This window comes from Lynx canadensis, chromosome X (genome assembly GCF_007474595.2).
Source record: "Lynx canadensis isolate LIC74 chromosome X, mLynCan4.pri.v2, whole genome shotgun sequence".
Lineage (NCBI taxonomy): Eukaryota > Metazoa > Chordata > Mammalia > Carnivora > Felidae > Lynx > Lynx canadensis.
Window position 1 is genome coordinate 84,001,277 of NC_044321.2, and position 25,029 is coordinate 84,026,305.

The 25,029-nt window shown below is 39.4% G+C and overlaps 1 pseudogene; it reads left to right on the top strand.

Annotated features, from left to right (window-relative positions):
- The first annotated feature begins 1,074 nt into the window (after positions 1–1,074).
- On the top strand, positions 1,075–24,821 carry LOC115506849 (annotated as a pseudogene).
- Positions 24,822–25,029: the final 208 nt, after the last annotated feature.

Consider the following 25,029-nt stretch of genomic DNA (forward strand, 5'->3'; position numbering starts at 1 on the left):
AGGTCTGCCACTAGTCTTATGGGTCTCCCTTTGTAAGTTAGAGCCTGTTTATCCTTAGCTGCTTTCAGAATTTTCTCTTTATCCTTGTATTTTGCCAGTCTCACTATGATATGTCATGCAGAAGATCTATTCAAGTTACCTCTGAAGGGAGTTCTCTGTGCCTCTTGGATTTCAATGCTTTTTTCCTTCCCCAGATTGGGGAAGTTCTAAGCTATGATTTGTTCAGGTACACCTTCAGCCCCTTTCTCTCTCTTCTTCTTCTTCTGGAATTCCTATTATATGGATATAGTTCTGTTTGATTGCATCACTTAGTTCTCTAATTCTCCCTTTATACTCCTGGATTTTTTTTATCTCTCTTTTTCTCAGCTTCCTCTTTCTCCATGATCTTATCTTCTAATTCACCTATTCTCTCCTCTGCCTCTTCAATCCATGTTATGAGTGCCTCCATTTTATTTTGCACCTCATATATACCATTTTTTAGCTCCTCATGACTATTTCTTAGTCCCTTGATCTCTGTAGCAATAGATTCTCTGCTGTCCTTTATGCTTTTTTCAAGCCCAGCAATTAATTTTATGACTATTATTCTAAATTCTTCTTCCATTACATTACTTAAATCGTTTTTGATCAATTCGTTAGCTGTCACTACTTCCTGGAGTTTCTTTTGAGGATAATTCTTCCATTTCATCATTTTGGGTAGTCCTTGCAGTGGCTCCAAACTGCAGGGCACTTCCCCTGTGCTGTCCAGGGTAACTTGTGTTGGTGGGCTGGCTGCAGTCAGACCCGATGTCTGCCCCCAGCCCACCACTGAGGCCACATTCAGACTGGTGTGTACCTTATCTTCCCCTCTCCCAGGGGCAGGACTCACTGTGGAGTGGTGTGGTCCCTGTCTGGGCTACTTGCACAATGCCAGGCTTGTGGTATTGCTTTGATGGGATCTGGCCAAGGGCATATTAGCCAGGGTGGATCTGCAAGGTGCACAGGGGCAGGAGGGGCAAGCTTAGCTTGCTTTGCTGTAGGTGGTCCCCTGTGGGAGGGGTCCTGCAACACCAGAAGGGAGGCAGGCCCATGGGAGGGATGGATCTACAGAAGCACAGCATTGGGCGTTTGCGCCATGCAAGCAAGTTCGGTGACGGGAACTGGTTCCCTTTGGATTTTCGGCTGGGGGATGGGAGAGAGAAATGGTGCTTGCCAGCACCTTTGTTCCTCCACCTAGCTGAGCTCTGTCTTCCAGGGCTCAACAACCCTCCCTCCCAGCGTCCTCTCACCTTCCCTGTTCTCCGAGAGCAGAGCTGTTGACCTTTAACATTCCAGATGCTAAGTCCCGCTGGCCGTCAGAACTCACGGAGTCCAGCCCTTCCGCTTTTGCAAGCCAGACTCGGGGGCTCTGCCTTGCCAGGCTGGCTGCCCCTCCACTGCCCTGGCTCCCTCCCACCAGTCCACGTAGCAAGCACCGCCTCTCTGCCCTTCCTACCATCTATCCGTGGGCCTCTTGTCTATGCTTGGCTCTGGAGAGTCTGTTCTGCTAGTCTTCTGGCGGTTTTCTGGTTTATTTAGGCAGATGTGGGTGGAATCTAAGTGATCAGCAGGACAAGGTGAGCCCAGTGTTCTCCTATTCCACCATCTTCCACCATCCCAAATATCATCTGACCACGTTTACAATAATCCCCTGTTAATCTAAAAAATCCATCCCTCTCCTGTACAGACCGGATCAGAATGTTGAATGGGACTGTTATGATAATCTCTACTCCCTGAATATTTCAAGTCCTTGATGGTGGTGCTAACCTCTGAAGTTTCCTCCATTTGCTTTTGGTTTACTATATGGATAGAGACAGTTTTACTGTTCTTCATTTGACCTTCCCTATCATAATAACTCATATTCTATGAATCAGGAAACCAGTGTGAAAATTGGTTGAGTTCAGTTTCTAAGTATGTCTATTATGCCTTATGCCTTCTGTGAAGGAGATAACAACAGGTTAGCAGGAGCTGTGTCACTTACTTGAGTGAAAATTCCACAGTGGCATTTTGGGTCGCCAGGATTTAGAGTTACTTCAGAGTCAATGTCTAGTAACCTTTGACAAGTCTGATTTCCTACCTGTTTCCTCAATGCACAGTTGTCCTGGTAAGAGGATGCAAGTCCTTTTAGGGAAGACCAGATGAAGATTTACAATATTTATTTTGGCTAGGTAGCATAATCCTTTTTCAAGGAGATCTGGCTTCTCCCTTTTTATAGGGCATCCTGTCTGTGAAGTGGATCCAGTGTGGAAACTGATGACAGGCTGTGATTATTATAGTGATTTAAGTTAGATTTCAACTCATTAGGTATAGAGTCATTTTATTTATACAGATGAAGTAGAATTGAGTAGGCTGCCCATCTAGGGACACCATAATCAACTTGTCAATACCAAAGATCACTGTGAGTCAGAAAATTATTATTACTGCTTGAGCTCTGCCACCTATTATAGTAATAATACTCATCTTGTCTTTGGCAAATATATGTCTCCACTTGGCTCCTTCCAAACCAGGAACACAATGTCCTTTTTCAGTTCAGGAAGCCCAATTTGATGGTAGCAGTTTCCACTCTTATCATGCCCTAACAAGATTATACCTCACAAAGCCTTCAATAATTCTGGAGCTCGCGTCGGGAATGTGTTTCTGACGGCTTTGGTAAAGAGAATCTTCTGGGCTTTTCCAGACACCATTGTGGAGGTATTAAGTGATAAATCCAGTCTATCCTTTCAAACCCTCTAAACCTTTGGATACTTTTATCTCTGCTGTTCTAAGGAAGTTCTGACATTTTAATTTCATTTACTATAGCATGTCTTTGGGTTCATGTTTCTGTTAAATAACCAAGCAAATTGTTAGGTTCACTCTTGCCACTCTATCTGGCATATTAAATATGAGGTTTCTACTCAGTGAGACCATACAAGTAAATTTGGCCCAATGCTACACATTTTTATCATCTGACCTAACAACTTTAGGATCTATTTCTGTATATGTTTCTTTGGTTTCCATTAATATAAGTGAACACAATCATATAACTCATTTTATGTATATCACATTTATTCATAGGCTATACTTTTGAATTCATGTTCTGGAAGCTGCTAGGACTTGAATCTGGTTATAGGTCTAAAAGCAATGGCAACTGTTACATTATGGAGGTGTTAACTAACACTATAGTAGAAATCATTTTGCAGTACAGTAGCCCCCCCTTGTCTGTTGGCAGATATTTTCTAATATCCCTAGACACTTAGTGGGTGTGTGAAGCCATGGATAGTACCAAGCCCCATATATATTATGTTTTTTTCCCTTACATACAAATCTAGGATAAATTTTAATTTATAAATTAGGCATAGTAAGAGATTAACAATAATAAAAGAGAACAATTATAACAATACACCATAATAAAAGTTATGTGAATGTGCCTTCTCTCTCTCTGTCTCTCTCTCTCAAAATATCTTATCTTACTGTACTCATCCTTTTGTGATGATATAAAATGGTAAAGTGCCTACATAATGAAATGAAGTGAGGTGAATGACACAGGCATTGTGACATAGTGTTAAGCTACTATTGGCCTTTTGATGATTTGTCAAAAAAAAGATACTCTACTTTCAAACTGCAGTTGACCACAGGTAACTAAAACCGTGAAAGCAAAATTGCAGATAAGGGGTGAAGGACTAATATATATAAGTATATCAAATCAACACATTTTAAACTTCCATGTATTATATGTCAATCATATCTTAATAATGTTGGAAAAATAAAATGACAAATAAAAGCAATGATACATTGTATGGGTAGGTCCTAAGGTGAATCAGTAGTCACTTGCAAGGCAACTACCTCAGGTAAACCCATTAGAAGTTTTTCATGCTAGAGGAGACTGATCTTCTCAGACATGAGTGTAAAGGCTGCTACTAGTAGCAAAGGCAGAGCAGCAGAATTTAGGATTTCAAGGATTTTTGATTCAACCTGATTTTCCTGTATGTCCTTGTCTAAATCCTCATTGTTTAATCTCTTCCCTATCAATATTCTAACTTTAATGTAAGAGAATCCATGAGGTTGAAAACTAAACTTGTATCATACTTCAGCATTCCACAAGATTACACTTCAGTTTAACTTTTCAGAAACCTTAGCCTCATGACTACAAAAAATGATGACTATTTTTTAGAGCAGTCAGAGGTGTGGTTTGGTTCCCTATCCAAAATTTGATATGGGGATTTAAAACCCTGAGCTCATCATTTTCTTTCTCAAGTTCTCTGGAACATGTAGAAGCAAAAAATCTTCCCTTTATAATACTTATTTTCACTAACCTGTTTTATAGCTACACATGTGTTGTGGTCACCCAAAGTCTTGCCATATATATGCATTTGCTTCCAGGTGTCTATAGGTGATAATATAAAAAACTGTTTTGCTGATGTACACCATGAACTATCATTGTACCCTTTGCCAATGGAAACAGAATCATTGATGTCTTTAAATATATTAAGATCAGAGAACCAATTTCCAATTATCAAGAACTAATTCAGAGAATGCATCCTTAAAATGGTGCCTCTAGAAACACTTCTGATGCCAATTCCTATTCTGGTTATTATTACATTTAACAAATCATCCAAAATATAGTGGTATAAAACAAAAATTGTATTATGCTATATTTTTTTAGTCAGTAACTCTGAGATGGAACAGTAAAAAAGACATCTCTGCTCCATTATATCTGGTGCCTCAGCTTGATAGACTTGAAATCTAGGGGTCACTCATTTGCTGGGAAATGAAATAATATAAAGGGACATTCACTCACACATATCATACCTGGACTGGAAGAACTCAAATGCTGACTGTAAGTCAGAGCTCATGTTTGCACATGAACTCTGTACATGACTTAGCTTTCTTATATCATGGTGGCCTCCAGATGATTAGACTTATTACATGGCAGCTCAGGATTCAAAAGCAAGTGTCCCAGAAAGCCATATGGAAGTTGCATTGACTCTTATTGTCTATCCTTGAAAGTCAAATAATGTCATCTTCACCAAACTCCATTAGATGAAACATTCTCCCAAACCTGCCCAGTTGGAAGGAGAAGGAACATAGACTCCCCAAGCCTCAATGGTGTATAACAATGTTCTTAAACAGCATGTAGGATGGAAGATGAGGTAGTAACCATCTTTGGAAAATACAGTCTTCTACAATCTGCCATATGGCCACAATTATTTATATTCCTTCAGAATGCAAATTACACTTGTCTCCTTCAAGACCTTCCAAAGTCTCTTACCACTAAAAATTCTGCTCAAGACCAAGATCTCATCATCTCAGTTAAGTCCCAGTGCACATGAGGCTCTTCAGGTATTGTTCTTCAGGTTCACCTATTTGAGTACCATTCTCAATCTGAAGACCTGTGAGTTAATGTGACAAATAATTGCTCCCTTCCTTCCCAACATAAAATTTGAGACAGGTACAGGAAAATTACTATAGACACTACCATTCAGAAGGAAATAATAAGCACATAACAGCCACTGAACATGGCAATTCAAATTCTAACTAGTCTCCTCTTGACGTTCCTTGACTAGGGATTGGTCCTACCCCCTGAGATCTAGTCTCTGTGGTTCTTCATTTGCTTTGTGGATCTTGCTTTTACTTTCTGAGTTATCTTTATTTTTCCCTGAGAAGCAGACTGTTTAAAACTGAGTAACCAGAGGTTCTCGGGTTGCTCAGTTGGTTAAACGTCCAACTCTTGATCTCAACTCAGGTCATGATCTTTTCTGCAATGCCAGCGTGGAGCCTGTTTGGGATTCTCTTTCTCCCTCTCTCTGCCACTCCCCCCCTCTCAAAATACATAAACAAACTTTTAAAATGAATAAATAAAACTGAATAAACTGTCTTCTACACTCAGAAAAGTTTGAGTGTCCATATGCCTCTTTTTATTTTGTATAATCCTTATCCCTTTCTTTTTTTTTTTTGAGAGTAGGGGGAGGGGCATAGGGAGAGAGAATCTTAAGCAGGCTCCATGTTCAGCAAGGAACCAAACATGAGGCTTGATCTCACAATGTGAGATCATGAACTGAGCCAAAATCAAGAGTCAGAGGCTTAACCAACTGAGCAACCCAGGTGCCCCTTTAATTCTTTTTTTTTATTTTTTTAAAAATTTCATTTTTTTAATGTTTATTTATTATTTTTAAGAAAGAGACAGAGTGTGAGCTGGGGAGGGGCAGAGAGAGGGAGACACAAAATCTGAGCAGGCTCCAGGCTCTGAGCTGTCAGCACAGAGCCCTATGTGGGGCTGGAACTCACTGTGAGATCATGACCTGAGCCAAAGTCGGATGCTTAACCAATTGAGCCACCCAGGTGCTCCTAATTTTTTTTTAAGTTTATTTGTTTTCTTAGGTTTTTTTTTTTTTGAGAAAGAGCAAGGGCATAAGTAGGGGAGGGGCAGAGAAAAAGGGAGAGAGAGAGAGAATCCTAAGCAGGGTCTGTGCTAAGACTGATGTGGGGCTCAATCTCACCATCATGAAATCATGACCTGAGCTGATGCTTAACTGACTGACCCACCCAGGCACCTCTGTTTTTAATTCTTTTATATGTATATATATTATACATATATATATATATACATATATATATAAAAGAGACCTATATATACCTATTATATATAATATATATATATATGAGTAATATATATATGTGTGGTTCATATGATCATTCTATGTTTAACTTCTTTTTTTTTTTTTTTAATTTTTTTTTCAACGTTTATTTATTTTTGGGACAGAGAGAGACAGAGCATGAATGGGGGAGGGGCAGAGAGAGAGGGAGACACAGAATCGGAAACAGGCTCCAGGCTCTGAGCCATCAGCCCAGAGCCCGACGCGGGGCTCGAACTCACGGACTGCGAGATCGTGACCTGGCTGAAGTCGGACGTTTAACCGACTGAGCCACCCAGGCACCCCATATGTTTAACTTCTTGAGAGATCAACAAACTGTGCCAAAACAGCTGCATTCCCACTAGGAATATATTAACATTCTGACTTTTCCATGTCCTCTCTGATAATTGTTGTTTTCCACATTTTTTATTATAGCCACTATTGTAGTTTGGAAGTGGTGCTTCAGTGTGGTTTTGATTTACATTTTCTTAATTCCTAATGGTATTAAGCAGATTTTCATGAGTTTATTGACCATTTTTACATATTTTACATGTATAATTTGCAAATATTTTCTCTCATTCTTTTTGTTGTCTTTTTACTTTTTTCATAGTGTCCTTTAATCCACAAATGTTTTTCACTTTTATGAAGTCTAATTTACCTATTTTTCTTTTGTTGCTTGTGCTTTTAGAGTCATATCTAAGAATCCATTCTGAAATCCAAGAACGTGAATATTTACCCAATGTTTTCTTCTAAGAGTTCACTGATCAATTTTCAGTTAATTTTTGTATATGGTATGAGGTAACGATGCAGGTTCATTCTTTAGCATGTGGCTATTCAGTTGTCCTAACACTGCTTGTTCAAAAGATTGATGTCCCCCGTTGAATGGCCTTGGCACCCTTGTTTAAAAAATCATTGATTTCATATGTATTGATTTAATTCTGGACTCTTATTTTATTCCATTGATCTATATGTCTATCCTTATGCTTATACCACACAATTTTGATAACTGTAGCTTTAGAGTGAGTTTTGAGATTGGGAAGTTGAGTTCTCCAACTTTGTTCTTTTCCAAGATTTATTTGGCTATACAGGGTCCCTTGAAATTCCTTTTGAACTTTAAGATTAGCTTGTGCATTTATGCAAAATATATATAGACAGTTGGAACTTTTACAGGGATTGCATTGACTTTGTATATCAATTTGAGGAGTAATATCATCTTAGCAATATTAGATTTTCTAATCCATGAACTCAGAATGTGTATCTCTTTATTTAGGTCTTCTTTAATTTATTTCAGCAATGCTTTATAGTTTCAGTGTACAAGTATCACATCTCTTGATAATATTTATTCCTAAGTGGTTATTTTTATGCTAATTTAAGTGGAATTCTTTCCTTAATTTCTTTTTTTGGAACATTCATTGTTAATATACAAAAATACAACTAATATTTGAGTATTCATCTTGTATCCTGTGGTCTTGCTGAACTTGTTTATTAGATATATTCATTTTTTGTGAATTCTTTAGGAATTTTTATAGCATGTCATCTGTAAATAGAGATAGTTTTACTTCTTTTCCAACTTGAATGTCATTTATTTTGTTTTCTTTCCTAATTTTTCTGACTAGAAGTTCCAGTAAAATGTTGAATAAAAGTGGTAAAAGTGGGCACCTTGTCTTATTACTAATCATAGGAACCGTTAATGTGATGTTAGCTGTGGGTTTTTCATAAATGCTCTTATCATGTGAAGAAGGATCGCCTTTATTCCTAATTTACTGAATGTTTTTTATCATGAAGGGGTAATAGATTTTGTCAAAGGCTCTTCCTGCACCAGTGGCAATGATCATGTTGGGTTTTTTCTTCATTCTATTACTGAAGGTTATTCTATTGATTATTATGTGATGAACTACCCTTGCATTCCTGGGATAAATTCCAGGATTTGGTCATGGTTTACAATACCTTTTACATGCTGCTGTAACCCATTTACTAGTATTTTTTGAGGATTTTTGCATCCATATTCATAAGACATATTGGCCTATAGTTTTCTCTTTTTGTAATGTTCTCATATGACTTTGTTATCAAGCTTAGCCCCATAGAATGAATTAGGAAGTGTTCCCCTCTCTTCAATTTTTTTGGAAGAATTTGTGAAGGATTGGTGCTATTTTTTTTTTCTTTAAATGTTTGGTAGAACTACCTATTGATGTTATTACTGGGATTTTCTTTTTTTGAAGATCTTTGATATTTAATCTCTTAATTATTATAGTTCTATTAAGATTTCCACTTCTTTTTTTTATTTTTTTATTTTTTTAATTTTTTTTTCAACGTTTATTTATTTTTGGGACAGAGAGAGACAGAGCATGAACGGGGGAGGGGCAGAGAGAGAGGGAGACACAGAATCGGAAACAGGCTCCAGGCTCTGAGCCATCATCCCAGAGCCCGACGCGGGGCTCGAACTCACGGACCGCGAGATCGTGACCTGGCTGAAGTCGGACGCTTAACCGACTGCGCCACCCAGGCGCCCCAAGATTTCCACTTCTTGAATCAGTTCTAGTAGTCTGTGTGTTTCTAAAAACTTTTCCATTTTATCTAAGTTATCTAATTCATTGGTTTGTAATTGGTCATAATAATCTCTTATATCTTTTTTATTTTCAGTAGTTCAGTAGTAATGTCCTGAATTTGAGAGGAATGTGTATTCTGCTGATGTTGGATGGAATGTTCTGTATAAATCTGTTCAGTCCATTTAACCTACAGTATTTTTCAAACCCACTGTTTCCTTATTGATTCTTTAGATAATCTATTCATTGTCAAGAGTAGGGTATTAAAGTCCTCAATTATTATTGTATTACTGTTTATTTCTCTTTTTATTTCTATTACTATTTGCATTATATATTACATGCCCTGATGTTGGGTGCATAATTATTTACAATTGTTACATCTTCTCAATGAATTGACCTTTTTGTCATTCTATAATGACTTCCTTTGTATCTTGTGAACATTTTTAGCATAAATTCTATTTTGTTTGATATAAGTATAGCTGTCTCTGCTTTATTTTGTTTACTATTTGTTTGGAATATATTTTTCCAACTCTTCATTCTCAGACTAAGTATATCCCTCACTTTAGTCTTTTGTAGGCAGCATATCATTAGATATTTTTTAAATCCAGTTAGACATTCTATGGTTTTATTCTTTATTTTTAATGCTTATTTATTTATCTTTGAGAGAAAGAGAGAGGGAGAGATTGAATCCCAAGCAGGCTCTACACTGACAGCACAGAGCCCGATGTGGGGCTCAAACCCATGAACCATGAGATCATGATCTGAGCCGAAATCAAGAGTTGGACGCTTAAGTGATTGAGCCGTGCAGTGCCCCTATTCTATGTCTTTAGATTGGATAGTTTAATACATTTACTTTTCAAGTAATTGATAGACAAGCACTTGCTGTTGCCATTTTGTTAATTGTTTTCTGTTTTGTACATCCTTTGTTCTTTTTTCCTTGTCGTCTGTGTGTTCTTGTAGTGTGCTGAACATTTTAAAGATTATTTTGAATTCTTTGTCAGTTCATAGAACTCAATTTCTTTGGGGTCAATTATTGGGGCTTTATTAATCATTTAGTGTTCCATTTTTATCTTATCTTCACAATTCTTTTATGCTTGCATTGGTATCTGCACATTTGAACAAGTAGTCTCTTTTCCAAACTTTACTGGTTTGGTTTGGCAGGAAAAAAGCTTCACCAGTCAGCTTAGCTCAAGGTACTGTACAAGCCAGCTGGTAGCATTCAAGGGTCGACAGGGCTTGCTGTCAGGGTCTCTAGTTGGGTGAGATAGTGCCCATGATCTTGAGGGTGGGAGGGTTGCTGCTGCCTTGGCTCCATGGTTGGGTGTACCTATTAGCTGGGCTCTTTGTTCAAGCAGGACTTCAGGCTGAGCTCTATGGTTGGGAGGAGCTGTTGTCTGTGTTCCAAGGTCAGCTGGGTCCACTACCTGGTCTCTGCAACCACATATGATTTGGTGGGGCTTCCAGCTGTGCTCCCCAAACAACCAGATGGTGCCACTGGCTGGACTCCACATTCAAGTGGGGCCATAAGCCAGGCTTTACAGTTGGTTGGAGCCTCAGACTATGCTCTGAGGTCAAATGGATGAATTCAGGCTGTGCCATAAAGTTAAATGGGGCCATAGGCTTGGTTTTGCAATCAGGTAGGTTGTTGCTGTCTTGGCTCTCTGGTCAGCTGGGGTCACAAGCTGTGCTTCTCTGGTCAGGTGAGGTCACAAGCTGTGCTTCCCTATTGCCCAGACCCAATGGTTGAGATGCCTGCTTGGGTGAGGCCACAAGTTTTGTTCAGAAATAAGGCAGGACTTTAAGCTTTTCTCTGCCACTGGGTAGGGTTACAGGCTGGACTTAGTGATACTATAGGATGGGCTCCAAGGCTTCTCAGTGTCACTTTTCAGGCTCCCTGATTATGCAGGACCAGATGCTATGTTCAACAGTTGGGCAGGGATGCGGGCTTGGCTCTCTGCCCAGGTAGGTCATTGGATGGGCTCTGAACTTTCCAGGTGACTTTGGCCACACTTCCTGGAGGGGCAGGACTTGGAGGCTATGCTCAGCAACTGGGCAAGACTGCAAATTTGCTCTCTTGCCAGGCAGGCGATAGAATGTGTTCCACAGCTGTTGGGCATCTGTGTCCATACTTCCCAGAGGGGCAGGACTGGAAGTAGTGCTTAGCAGTTAGGCTAAGGCAAATTAATTCCTTTGCCTGGGTAGAGCCTTAGAATGGGCTCCAAAGGTGGTATGGCCTGTTGCCTAGGGATCCAAATCAGGCAGAACTCCCTTGGCTAGAGGGAGCTATAGCTTCAACTCTGCAGATAGGCAGAGCCACTAGCTGGGATCTCTGCTCAAGCCCCACTGTAAGCAGAAACATGGCCCACCAAGATCTGAGTGCTGGTTGCTGTAACTTCCTCCCCCCTTCCCATCTCTATCTGATCCCCAGTAAAACTCCACAGATTCTCCCGGGACCCCATGAGATGAAACCTCTATGGGCCTCCCAGGAAGTGTCCCACAATGCTAGGAAGCTGGATGTCCATCTTGGATTCTCTTCTTTCCACGGGAGAAAACCATAAATTCTGTGGAGCTCTGTCAGTGTGCTGGTCTCAGATAGGGGCAATGTGGTTAAAATGAAGCCGATTTTCTGATCCTTCTAATTTGGTCTTTCCTGGCCTCTGTGGTCCAAGGGTATGCTTCAGCCTCACCCTTGCAATCTGTGATTTTCACAGTTGTATCTTGTCTAAGGATATTTGCTAAATGATCTTCTTGTGAGGGGGACTGAAGTCAGGAATGACATATGTCACCATCTTGACGTCATTCCTGCACTCCTCTTGAAGTATGATAGATACATTCATACAATGGAATACTATGCCACTATGAAAAATAAGTTACTAATAAATCTACATGGATGAATATAATATATGATGCTTATAAAATAGACCAACTATACAAAAAACTATAAACTGTATGATTCTATTTATATGAAGTTCAAGATCAGAAAAAACTAATCTATGTTGATACAGGTCAAAAAAGCTGCTGGCTCAGTAGCTACATCTACTGATTAGAAAAGGGTATGAGAAAATTTTCTATGATGGAATAAGTGTTCTACATCTTGAACTGTGTGGTGGTTATCAGGATGTTTATATATGTGAAGTGACATTGAGCTGTATAATAATATTTATTTTAATTTTTGAAACATGTGCCTCAACTGAGAAAAGTGAAACACAGTGGACAAAAAACAAGTTGAAAAGATAAAAGTGATAATTTAAAAATCAATACATTTTGATGTTTTTATTTATTTTTGAGAGAAAAGGAGAGAAAGCACAAGTGGGAGAGGGACAGAGAGAGAAGGGGACAGAGAATCTGAAGTGGACTCTGTGCTGACTGCAGAGAATCCTATGTGGGGCTCAAGCTCATGAACCATGAGATCGTGAACTGAGCCGAAGTCAGACGCTTAACCAACCGAGCCACCCAGGTGCCCCCAAAATCAACACATTTGACTTGGTCAACAATTGGTCAACAATTATAAGCAAATATCTTATTTTTTTCTCTTTATACACATTTAATACAGGGCAAAATGACAGGTAATCTATGAATACATCTATTGTAATAAAATTAAAACCACTACAATAGGGCTAGCTATAAAAAATACTTTTAAACTTTTTAAAAATGCTTATTTATTTATTTAACGTTTATTTATTTTTGAGAGGGAGAGCATGAGTTGGGGAGGGGCAGAGAGAGAGGGAGGCAAAGAATCCGAAGCAGGCTCCAGGCTCCAAGCTGTCAGCACAGAGCCTGATGCGGGGCTCGAACTCACAAACCATGAGATCATGACCTGAGCTGAAGTCGGACCCTTAACCGACTGAGCCACCCAGGTGCCCCTGTTTATTTATTTTTGAGAGAGAGACAGACAGAATCCAAAGCTGGCTCCAGGCTCTGAGCTGTCAGCACAGAGCCCGACCCAGGACTCAAACTCACGAACTGTGAGGTCATGACCTGAGCTGAAGTGGGATGCTCACCTGACTGAGCCACCCAGGTGCCCCCCAAAATACTTTTAAATATTGAAAGACACTTACTGCAAAATTATTATAACAGTATATAACACCACCTGCAGTGTGCTTTTTCTACATACTTTAAGTCACTATATTAAGTTTATTTTTAATGTTACCAAAAGCGATAGGCAAACATTAATTTTGTATCATTGTTTGCATAGGCATGTTTAGGGATTTAATAAGCATGATCATCTCCCTCACTCTATACTTACAAATAAAAACCTTGGACATAACATAGCAAATATGGAAAAAAAAAAAAAAAACAGATCACTGGAAAGGAGAAGACAGATTGTCCAGGGACCTTGGGATTTAAAGGACACAGCAAGTGAGGTACTTTGGTTTCCTTATTGCCTCTCATATGCCCCAGAAAGTGACTGTAGAAACATCCAACTCTGAAACACCAACAGGCACAGACAAAAATAACCAAAGCTCAAAGAAAAAGCTATTCCCCTGGCCAGGTCATGGATAAGTGTGGCTTAACAACAGAAAAACTTTTTGACAATACCCACCCTACTTCAGAGAAACACCGATGAGAAACTACACTCATTCCCACAGTTTCAGTGGGGTGAACAGGAAGTGGATTGTCCATCTTACATACTCCATGAAATCAGGTGTACTTTTATACATAATGGTGTCAGTGAGGCTGGTCAAGAAGCTAACTCATGCTCTACCTGGCAGACACAGGCAGCATTGTGATTCCTCAGCCAGGTGGTGGAGAGTCTAGCAGGAAGCTAATATACCATTTATGGTATAAACCAGAGCTTGTTGACAGCCCTGTCCTTCTTTTTTTTTTTATATATGAAATTTATTGACAAATTGGTTTCCATACAACACCCAGTGCTCATCCCAAAAGGTGCCCTCCTCAATACCCATCACCCACCCTCCCCTCCCTCCCACCCCCCATCAACCCTCAGTTTGTTCTCAGTTTTTAACAGTCTCTTATGCTTTGGCTCTCTCCCACTCTAACCTCTTTTTTTTTTTCCTTCCCCTCCCCCATGGGTTCCTGTTAAGTTTCTCAGGATCCACATAAGAGTGAAACCATATGGTATCTGTCTTTCTCTGTATGGCTTATTTCACTTAGCATTACACTCTCCAGTTCCATCCACGTTGCTACAAAAGGCCATATTTCATTTTTTCTCATTGCCACATAGTATTCCATTGTGTATATATACCACAATTTCTTTATCCACTCATCAGTTGATGGACATTTAGGCTCTTTCCATAATTTGGCTATTGTTGAGAGTGCTGCTATGAACACTGGGGTACAAGTGCCCCTATGCATCAGTACTCCTGTATCCCTTGGGTAAATTCCTAGCAGTGCTATTGCTGGGTCATAGGGTAGGTCTATTTTTAATTTTCTGAGGAACCTCCACACTGCTTTCCAGAGCGGCTGCACCAATTTGCATTCCCACCAACAGTGCAAGAGGGTTCCCGTTTCTCCACATCCTCTCCAGCATCTATAGTCTCCTGATTTGTTCATTTTGGCCACTCTGACTGGCGTGAGGTGATATCTGAGTGTGCTTTTGATTTGTATTTCCCTGATAAGGAGCGACGCTGAACATCTTTTCATGTGCCTGTTGGCCATCTGGATGTCTTCTTTAGAGAAGTGTCTATTCATGTTTTCTGCCCATTTCTTCACTGGGTTATTTGTTTTTCGGGTGTGGAGTTTGGTGAGCTCTTTATAGATTTTAGATACTAGCCCTTTGTCCGATATGTCATTTGCAAATATCTTTTCCCATTCCGTTGGTTGCCTTTTAGTTTTGTTGGTTGTTTCCTTTGCTGTGCAGAAGCTTTTTATCTTCATAAGGTCCCAGTAATTCACTTTTGCTGTTAATTCCCTTGCCTTTGGGGATGTGTCGAGTAAGAGATTGCTACGGCTGAGGTCAGAGAGGTCTTTTCCTGCTTTCTCCTCTAAGGTTTTGATGGTTTCCTGTCTCACATTTAGGTCCTTTATCCATTTTGAGTTTATTTTTGTAAATGGTGTGAGAAAGTGGTCTAGTTTCAACATTCTGCATGTTGCTGTCCAGTTCTCCCAGCACCATTTGTTAAAGAGGCTGTCTTTTTTCCATTGGATGTTCTTTCCTGCTTTGTCAAAGATGAGTTGGCCATACGTTTGTGGGTCTAGTTCTGGGGTTTCTATTCTATTCCATTGGTCTGTGTGTCTGTTTTTGTGCCAATACCATGCTGTCTTGATGATGACAGCTTTGTAGTAGAGGCTAAAGTCTGGGATTGTGATGCCTCCAGCTTTGGTCTTCTTCTTCAAAATTCCTTTGGCTATTCGGGGCCTTTTGTGGTTCCATATGAATTTTAGGATTGCTTGTTCTAGTTTTGAGAAGAATGCTGGTGCAATTTTGATTGGGATTGCATTGAATGTGTAGATAGCTTTGGGTAGTATTAACATTTTGACAATATTTATTTTTCCAATCCATGAGCAGGGAATGTCTTTCCATTTCTTTAAATCTTCTTCAATTACCTTCATAAGCTTTCTATAGTTTTCAGCATACAGATCCTTTACATCTTTGGTTAGATTTATTCCTAAGTATTTTATGCTTCTTGGTGCAATTGTGAATGGGATCAGTTTCTGTATTTGTCTTTCTGTTGCTTCATTGTTAGTGTATAAGAATGCAACTGATTTCTGTACATTGATTTTGTATCCTGCAACTTTGCTGAATTCATGTATCAGTTCTAGCAGACATTTGGTGGAGTCTATCGGATTTTCCATGTATGATATCATGTCATCTGCAAAAAGCGAAAGCTTGACTTCATCTTTGCCAATTTTGATGCCTTTGATTTCCTTTTGTTGTCTGATTGCTGATGCTAGAACTTCCAGCACTATGTTAAACAACAGCGGTGAGAGTGGGCATCCCTGTCGTGTTCCTGATCTCAGGGAAAAAGCTCTCAGTTTTTCCCCATTGCAGATGATGTTAGCTGTGGGCTTTTCATAAATGGCTTTGATGATGTTTAAGTATGTTCCTTCTATCCCGACTTTCTCAAGCGTTTTTTAAGAAAGGGTGCTGGATTTTGTCAAGGCCTTTTCTGCATCGATTGACAGGATCATATGGTTCTTCTCTTTTTTTTTTGTTAATGTGATGTATCACGTTGATTGATTTGCGAATGTTGAACCAGCCCTGCATCCCAGGAATGAATCCCACTTGATCATGGTGAATAATGCTTTTTATATGCTGTTGAATTCGATTTGCTAGTATCTTATTGAGAATTTTTGCATCCATATTCATCAGGGATATTGGCCTGTAGTTCTCTTTTTTTACTGGGTCTCTGTCTGGTTTAGGAATCAAAGTAATACTGGCTTCCTAGAATGAGTCTGGAAGTTTTCCTTCCCTTTCTACTTCTTGGAATAGCTTGAGAAGGATAGATATTATCTCTGCTTTAAACGTCTGGTAGAACTCCCCTGGGAAGCCTTCTGGTCCTGGACTCATTTTTTGGGAGATTTTTGATAACCGATTCAATTTCTTCGCTGGTTATGGGTCTCTTCAAGCTTTCTATTTCCTCCTGATTGAGTTTTGGAAGAGTGTGGGTGTTCAGGAATTTGTCCATTTCTTCCAGGTTGTCCAATTTGTTGGCATATAATTTTTCATAGTATTCCCTGATAATTGTTTGTATCTCTGAGGGATTGGTTGTAATAATTCCATTTTCATTCATGAGTTTATCTATTTGGATCCTCTCCCTTTTCTTTTTGAGAAGCCTGGCTAGAGGTTTGTCAATTTTGTTTATTTTTTCAAAAAACCAACTCTTGGTTTCGTTGATCTGCTCTCCAGTTTTTTAAGATTCTATATTGTTTATTTCTGCTCTGATCTTTATTATTTCTCTTCTTCTGCTGGGTTTAGTCTGCCTTTGCTGTTCTGCTTCTAGTTCCTTTAGGTGTGCTGTTAGATTATATATTTGGGATTTTTCTTGTTTCTTGAGATAGGCCTGGATTGCAATGTATTTTCCTCTCAGGACTGCCTTCGCTGTGTCCCAAAGCGTTTGGATTGTTGTATTTTCATTTTCGTTTGTTTCCATATATTTTTTGATTTCTTCTCTAATTGCCTGGTTGACCCACTCATTCTTTAGTAGGGTGTTCTTTAACCTCCATGCTTTTGGAGGTTTTCCAGACTTTTTCCTGTGGTTGATTTCAAGCTTCATAGCATTGTGGTCTGAAAGTATGCATGGTATAATTTCAATTCTTGTAAACTTATGAAGGGCTGTTTTGTGACCCAGTATATGATCTATCTTGGAGAATGTTCCATGTGCACTCGAGAAGAAAGTATATTCTGTTGCTTTGCGATGCAGAGTTCTAAATATATCTGTCAAGTCCATCTGATCCAATGTCTCATTCAGGGCCCTTGTTTCTTTATTGACCATGTGTCTAGATGATCTATCCATTTCTGTAAGTGGGGTGTTAAAGTCCCCTGCAATTACCACATTCTTATCAATAAGGTTGCTTATGTTTATGAGTAATTGTTTTATATATTTGGGGGCTCCGGTATTCGGCGCATAGACATTTATAATTGTTAGCTCTTCCTGATGGATAGACCCTGTAACTATTATATAATGTCCTTCTTCATCCCTTGTTACAGCCTTTAATTTAAAGTCTATTTGTCTGATATAAGTATGGCTACTCCAGCTTTCTTTTGGCTTCCAGTAGCATGAGAAATAGTTCTCCATCCCCTCACTCTCAATCTAAAGGTGTCCTCAGGTCTAAAATGAGTCTCTTGTAGACAGCAAATAGATGGGTCTTGTGTTTTTATCCATTCTGATACCCTATGTCTTTTGGTTGGCGCATTTAATCTGTTTACATTCAGTGTTATTATAGAAAGATACGGGTTTAGAGTCATTGTGATGTCTGTATGTTTTATGCTTGTAGTGATGTCTCTGGTACTTTGTCTCACAGGGTCCCCCTTACGATCTCTTGTAGGGCTGGTTTAGTGGTGACAAATTCCTTCAGTTTTTGTTTGTTTGGGAAGACCTTTATCTCTCCTTCTATTCTAAATGACAGACTTGCTGGATAAAGGATTCTCGGCTGCATATTTTTTCTGTCTAGCACACTGAAAATCTCGTGCCAATTCTTTCTGGCCTGCCAAGTTTCAGAAGAGAGATCAGTCACGAGTCTGATAGGTCTCCCTTTATATGTGAGGGCACGTTTACCCCTTGCTGCTTTCAGAATTTTCTCTTTATCCTTGTATTTTGCCAGTTTCACTATGATATGTCGTGCAGAAGATCGATTCAAGTTACGTCTGAAGGGAGTTCTCTGTGCCTCTTGGATTTCAATGCCTTTTTCCTTCCCCAGTTCAGGGAAGTTCTCAGCTATTATTTCTTCAAGTACCCCTTCAGCACCTTTCCCTCTCTCTTCCTCCTCTGGGGTACCAATTATGCGTATATTATTTCTTTTTAGTGTATCACTTAGTTCTCTAATTTTCCCCTCATACTCCTGGATTTTTTTATCTCTCTTTTTCTCAGCTTCCTCTTTTTCCATAACTTTATCTTCTAGTTCACCTATTCTCTCCTCTGCCTCTTCCATCTGAGCCGTGGTGGTTTCCATTTTGTTTTGCGTTTCATTTAAAGCGTTTTTCAGCTCCTCGTGACTGTTCCTTAGTCCCTTGATCTCTGTAACAAGAGATTCTCTGATGTCCTGTATACTGTTTTCCAGCCCAGCGATTAATTTTATGACTATTATTCTAAATTCACTTTCTCTTATATTATTTAAATCCTTTTTGATCAGCTCATTAGCTGTTGTTATTTCCTGGAGATTCTTCTGAGGGGAATTCTTCCGCTTGGTCCTTTTGGATAGTCCCTGGCGTGGTGAGGACCTGCAGGGCACTTCCCCTGTGCTGTGGTGTATAACTGGAGTTGGTGGGCGGGGCCGCAGTCAGACCTGATGTCTGCCCCCAGCCCACCGCTGGGGCCACAGTCAGACTGGTGTGTGCCTTCTCTTCCCCTCTCCTAGGGGCGGGATTCACTGTGGGGTGGCGTGGCCCATCTGGGCTACTTGCACAATGCCAGGCTTGTGATGCTGGGGATCTGGCGTATTAGCTGGGGTGGGTAGGCAAGGCGGCAGGGGGGGCAGGCTTAGCTTGCTTCTCCTTAGGTGATCCACTTCAGGAGGGGCCCTGTGTCAGCCGGAGGGAGTCAGATCCGCTGCCAGAGGTTTGGCTCCGCAGAAGCACAGAGTTGGGTGTTTGCGCAGAGCGAGCAATTTCCCTGGCAGGAACCGGTTCCCTTTGGGATTTTGGCTGGGGGATGGGCGGGGGAGATGGCGCTGGCGAGCGCCTTTGTTCCCCACCAAACTGAGCTCTGTCAACCGGGGAGGGGGGGGCTCACAGCTCTCCCTCCCTTTGTCCTCCAGCCTTCCCGCTTTCCGAGCAGAGCTGTTAACTTATGACCTCCCAGACGCTAAGTCGCGCTTGCTGTCGGAACACAGTCTGTCAGGCCCCTCCGCTTTTGCAAGCCAGACTCGGGGACTCTGCTTGGCCGGCGAGCCGCCCCTCCGCCCCGGCTCCCTCCCGCCAGTCCGTGGAGCTCGCACCGCCTCGCCGCCCTTCCTACCCTCTTCTGTGGGCCTCTCGTCTGCGCTTGGGTCTGGCGACTCCGTTCTGCTAATCCTCTGGCGGTTTTCTGGGTTATTTAGGCAGGTGTAGGTGGAATCTAAGTGATCAGCAGGACGCGCGGTGAGCCCAGCGTCCTCCTACACCGCCATCTTCCCCTCGAGACAGCCCTGTCCTTCTCTCTAGAATCAGTGGGGCCCAGTGTGGATCTGTGTTTCTATGTCACATGTCTACAATAAGGAAGTGTGAGTGAGTGTCCCACTTTTGCTTGGATGGTGTTGGTAAAGTTGAGATAGAAGCTGAACATACATATTGCCTGGGCGTTCCATTACACCTCAGCAGGGGGGAGAGCCATGAAAAATTAAGATGAAACAAGATACAAGTCTCATAATATGTAAGATGTCCAAGATACAACTGGAAATCATTCCAAACATACCAATAAGCAGAAAAACCACAAAATAAATGATAATAGACTATACACCAAGATGCCGTACCAAGATGAATGGGCTATTGGAATTATCTGACAAGGATTACAGTAGCCATCATAAAAATGCTTGAATAAGCACCTAGAAATTATTTTAAAAGCTGAAAATAAAGATAACCCCAGTAAAGAAATAGAAGTTACATAATAGAGCAAAATATAAGTTTTAGAAATGAAAATGCAATCATTGAAATAAAAATCTCACTGAGTGAGCTCAATAGCAGAGGCATTATAGAGGACAGAATCAGTGTACTTTTTAGATAGTTTAATGGAACTTACTATCTGAACAAAAGAGAGAAACTGAATAAAGTGAACGTTTTCAGTGATCTGTGGAACAACAATAAAAGATCCAACATTCAAAAAAAAATCCTACATTCATATTATTGGAGTCCCAGAAGAAGAGGAGAGTGGAACTGAGAAGGTATTCAAAGAAATAATAGCTGAAAATTTCCCAAATTTGATGAAATACATAAACTTACAAATTAAAGATGCTGGAAGAATCCCAAATATGATAAGTTAATAAATTCACACCAATACACATCATAATTAAACTTTTGAAACCTAAAGAAGGAAAAATATTGAAAGAAGCCAGAGAGAATATGGTGGCAGTGGATTTCTCATCAGAAACCACTGGAAACCAAAAATAAGTGGCACAATATTTTCCAAGCACTGAAAGAAAAGAATGTCAGTTGTGAATCCCTATTTCTAGGGATAATATCCATTACAAACAAAGGGAAAATAAAGATGTTCTAAGATTAAGGAAAGCTAAATATTTTTTCTATAACCACATATAATTATTTTACAGAAAAATAGTCAATAAAGACATTATAATCCTATTGTATCTGGTGTTCTTAGCTCTGTTTTCATCCTTGTGTATCATAGGTTATGGAATCCCATAGATTACATTTCCCAGGTCCCTTTCTTGTTTGGTATCTACTATGTTATGTCAATGGGAGGCAAGGTTTGGAGATTAGGAGGTGGGAGAAAGAGAGAAGACATTGTTCCTTTTCTTCTCTTCTCTTTTCTTTTCTTTTTTCCTGTACTTTCCTTCCTTTTTTTTCCTTTTCTTTTTTTCCTTTCCTTTCCTTTCCTTTCCTTTCCTTTTTCCTTTCCTTTTTCCATTATTTTCCTTTGTTTTACTTTCTTTTTTCTTTTTTTTTTTGCCACACTTCCTGAAGGCACAGCAGCAACAGTGGGGAAATGGGTTCCTCAGCAGGAACAGGCTTCTCAGTGGAAGTGTAGTCTCCTTGGTTCCTACTCAAACAGAAGGGTCCCAGCTATGGTGATAAGTCACAGATGTTCTAACAGCCTAGGCAGCTATGTGCTCCTGGCTCTTGTTTTAACAGTGGCCTTGGGAGTTCCAGAAGGTTTGGTAACACAACACTTGTATGCTCTGATCCCCATAGCTTCAGGGCACTCATGGGCTTTGGCTCTGATGAGAAAAGTGACAGGTTACTTTGAGCTTGTGGGCATCTGTAACACCAGTGTTGCTTTCTCTTGCACACATGAATACATACATACATACTTACACCTTAAAGTAAATTAACAATAGTTAGAATGTGATGATGTTGGGGTGTTATGATAGGACTCTTATAGTTCTTTTCTTTCAAGTATATTCCATGCATGAAGCCTTTGTATGATCCCCACTCTTTTCATTCTCATACCTCTACTATATTCTCATTGACAAGTTTCCTTCTTTGAATCCCTGGTGAACATAAATGTAAAAATTCTCAAAAAAATACTAGCAAAACTAATCCCACAATACATTTAAAAAAATCATTCACCATGACCAAGTGGGATTTCCCTCTGTGTTGCAGTGTTGGTTCAGTATACATTAATCAATCAATGTGATACAACACATTAATAAAAGAAAAGATAGGAACCATAGGATCATTTCAATAGATGCACAAAGAGCATTTGACAGAGTACATAATCCATTTATGATAAAAACACTCATGTTTTAGAGAGAACATACCTCAACATAATAAAGGGCATATACGAAAAACACACAGCTAATGTCATCCTCAGTGGGGAAAAACTGAGAGATCTTCCTCTACAGTTGGAAATGAGACAGGAATGTACACTCTCACCACTGTTATTTAATATAGTACTGGAAAGTCCTAGCCACAGCAATCAGACAACAGTAAATAAATAAATAAATAAATGGCATCCAAATTCACAAGAAAGATGTAAAACATTCACTATTTTCAGATGACATGATACACTATATAGAAAACCTGAAAGACTCCACCAAAAAACTGATAGAACTGATAAGTGAATTCAGTAAAGTCACAGGATACAAAATCAATGTAAAGAAGTCTGTTGCATTTTTATATACCAATAATAAAGCAGCAGAAAGAGAAATTAGGGAATCAATCCCATTTACAATTGTACCAAAAAAACAATAAAATACCTAAGTATAAACCTAACCAAAGAGGTGAAACACCTACACTCTGAAAACTATGAAACACTGAAGAAAGAAATTGAAGAGGACACAAAGAAATGGAAAAATAGTCCATGCTCATGGTTTGGAAGGACAAATATTGTTAAAATGTCTATATTACCCAAAGCAATCTGCACATTTAATGCAGTCCCTATAAAAATACCACCAGCATTTTTCACAGAGCTAGAACAAACATTCCCAACATTTGTATGGAACCACAAAAAACCCTGAATAGCCAAAGCAATCATGAAAAAGAAAGGCTAAGCTGAAAACATCACAATTCCAGACTTAAGCTATATTACAAAGCTGTAGTGATCAAAATAGCATGGTACTGGCCCAAAAATAGACACATAGATCGATGGAACAGAATAGAAAACCCGGAAATAAACTCACAACTATATGGTCAATTAACACTTTGACAAAGCAGGAAAGAATATCCAATGGAAAAAAGACAGAATCTTCAACAAATGGTGTTGGGAAAACTGGACAGCTGCATGTAAAAGAATGAAACTGGACCACTTTCTTACAGAATACACAAAAATAAATTCAAAATGGATTAAAGACTTAAATTTGAGACCCCAAAGCATAAAAATCTTAGAAGAGAGCACAGACAGTAATTTCTCTGGCGCTGGTCATAACAACATATTTCTAGATATGTCTTCTGAGCCAAGGGAAACAAAAACAAAAATAAAATAAAAGGACATCACAAAATAAAAAGCTTCTGCACAAGGAAGGAAACAGCAAAACTAAAAGGCAACCTATAGACTGGGAAAAGATATTTGCAAATGGTTATTGCAAATGATATTGCAAATGATAAAATGTTAGTATTCAAAATGTATAAAGAACTTATAGATTCATCCTTCCTCAGCCACAGTTTCTTGCAGCTTGGAAATGGTTGGATTTTGTGAAATTTGGAGAAATTTTTGATTAAGTGCCAGAGTGCAGTGGAGAAGAAACTTGCAGAGTACAAATGTAATACCAACACAGTAATTGAACTAAAAATAGCTCATTTTCCTGAAGATCTTGAGAATTAAATTAGAACTTTCTGACTTGAATAAACCCATCAACTCTTTGGGGATGATGAAAATGATTTTGTTACAAGGATCTGAAGAACCTATCATGCTATATTGCTTGCAGCCTGTCAACATTGTTTCATGTCAAATATGCATCTAGAGTTGATGAAAACTTCGACTGTGTAGAGGCAGATGATGTAAAGGGCAAAATTGGACAAATCATTCCACCTAAATTTTGTACAAACACGAATGATTTTCTCTCTTTGCTGGGAAAAGAAGTTGATTTCAAGACATTTGGAATCATACTGCATACATACTCTGTTCTCAGTCCAACAAGAGGAGAAAACTTTACCTTTCAGATATACAAGTCTGGCATGGCATGTAAAAGCATTTGAGAATATCATTAAAGGCTTCAGTCATTTTTGATGTGGTTTATTGAAAGTGCTAGCTGTATTGACGTGGATTATGAAAGATAACACTAGTTTCTAGTCTTTGAGAAGTATAATAAAGATGGGGCTACACTCTTTGCAACCACAGGCTACCTGACAGTCTATAATTACTATGTGTATCCAGACAAAACCCAGTCATGTATAAGTCAGATGCTGATACTGCGTCTATTTCAAGGTCAAGGCCATGGTCCTCAAATTCTTGGAAACAGCTCATAGATACCACATTGTATTTCCTTCTGTTCTTGATATTACAGTGGAAGATCCATCAAAAAGCTATGTGAAATTAAGAGACTTTGTGCTTGTGAAGCTTTGTCAAGACTTGTCATGTTTTTCCCAGGAAAAGTTGATGCAAGAATTCAATGAAGATATAGCAATAGAGTCCCAACAGAAGTTCAAAATAAGTAAGTGCATGCTACACAGGTTTATGAAAATCTTCGACTACTGGTAACTGACAAGAGTGATGCTGAACAATTCAGAAGCTATTGACTGGGCATTAAAAGAAGATGGATTAGCCGGTATAAGAAAAAGCAGAGAGATCTTGCTAAAATGAGAAAATATCTCAGACCAGAAGAATTGACAAAACAGATGAATCAAATAGAAATAAGCAGTCAACATGAACAGCTGCAAGAAAGCTTTCGGGAACTTGTGGAAGATTACCAATATGTTACTGAACATCTTGCTCAAGAGTAAAGATTAGTCTGCTCTGTACAGGAAGTTTGCAAATTTCTGTACATAGTGTTATGGAAAATCTGATGATGACTTTAATTTTAAAAGCTTGTAACATTTTCTTATATTAAATTTTTTAACGTTTTTTATGTATTAGAGAGAGACAGAGCATGAACATGGGAGGGGCAGAGAGAGAGGGAGACACAGAATCCAAAGCAGGCTCTAGGCTCTG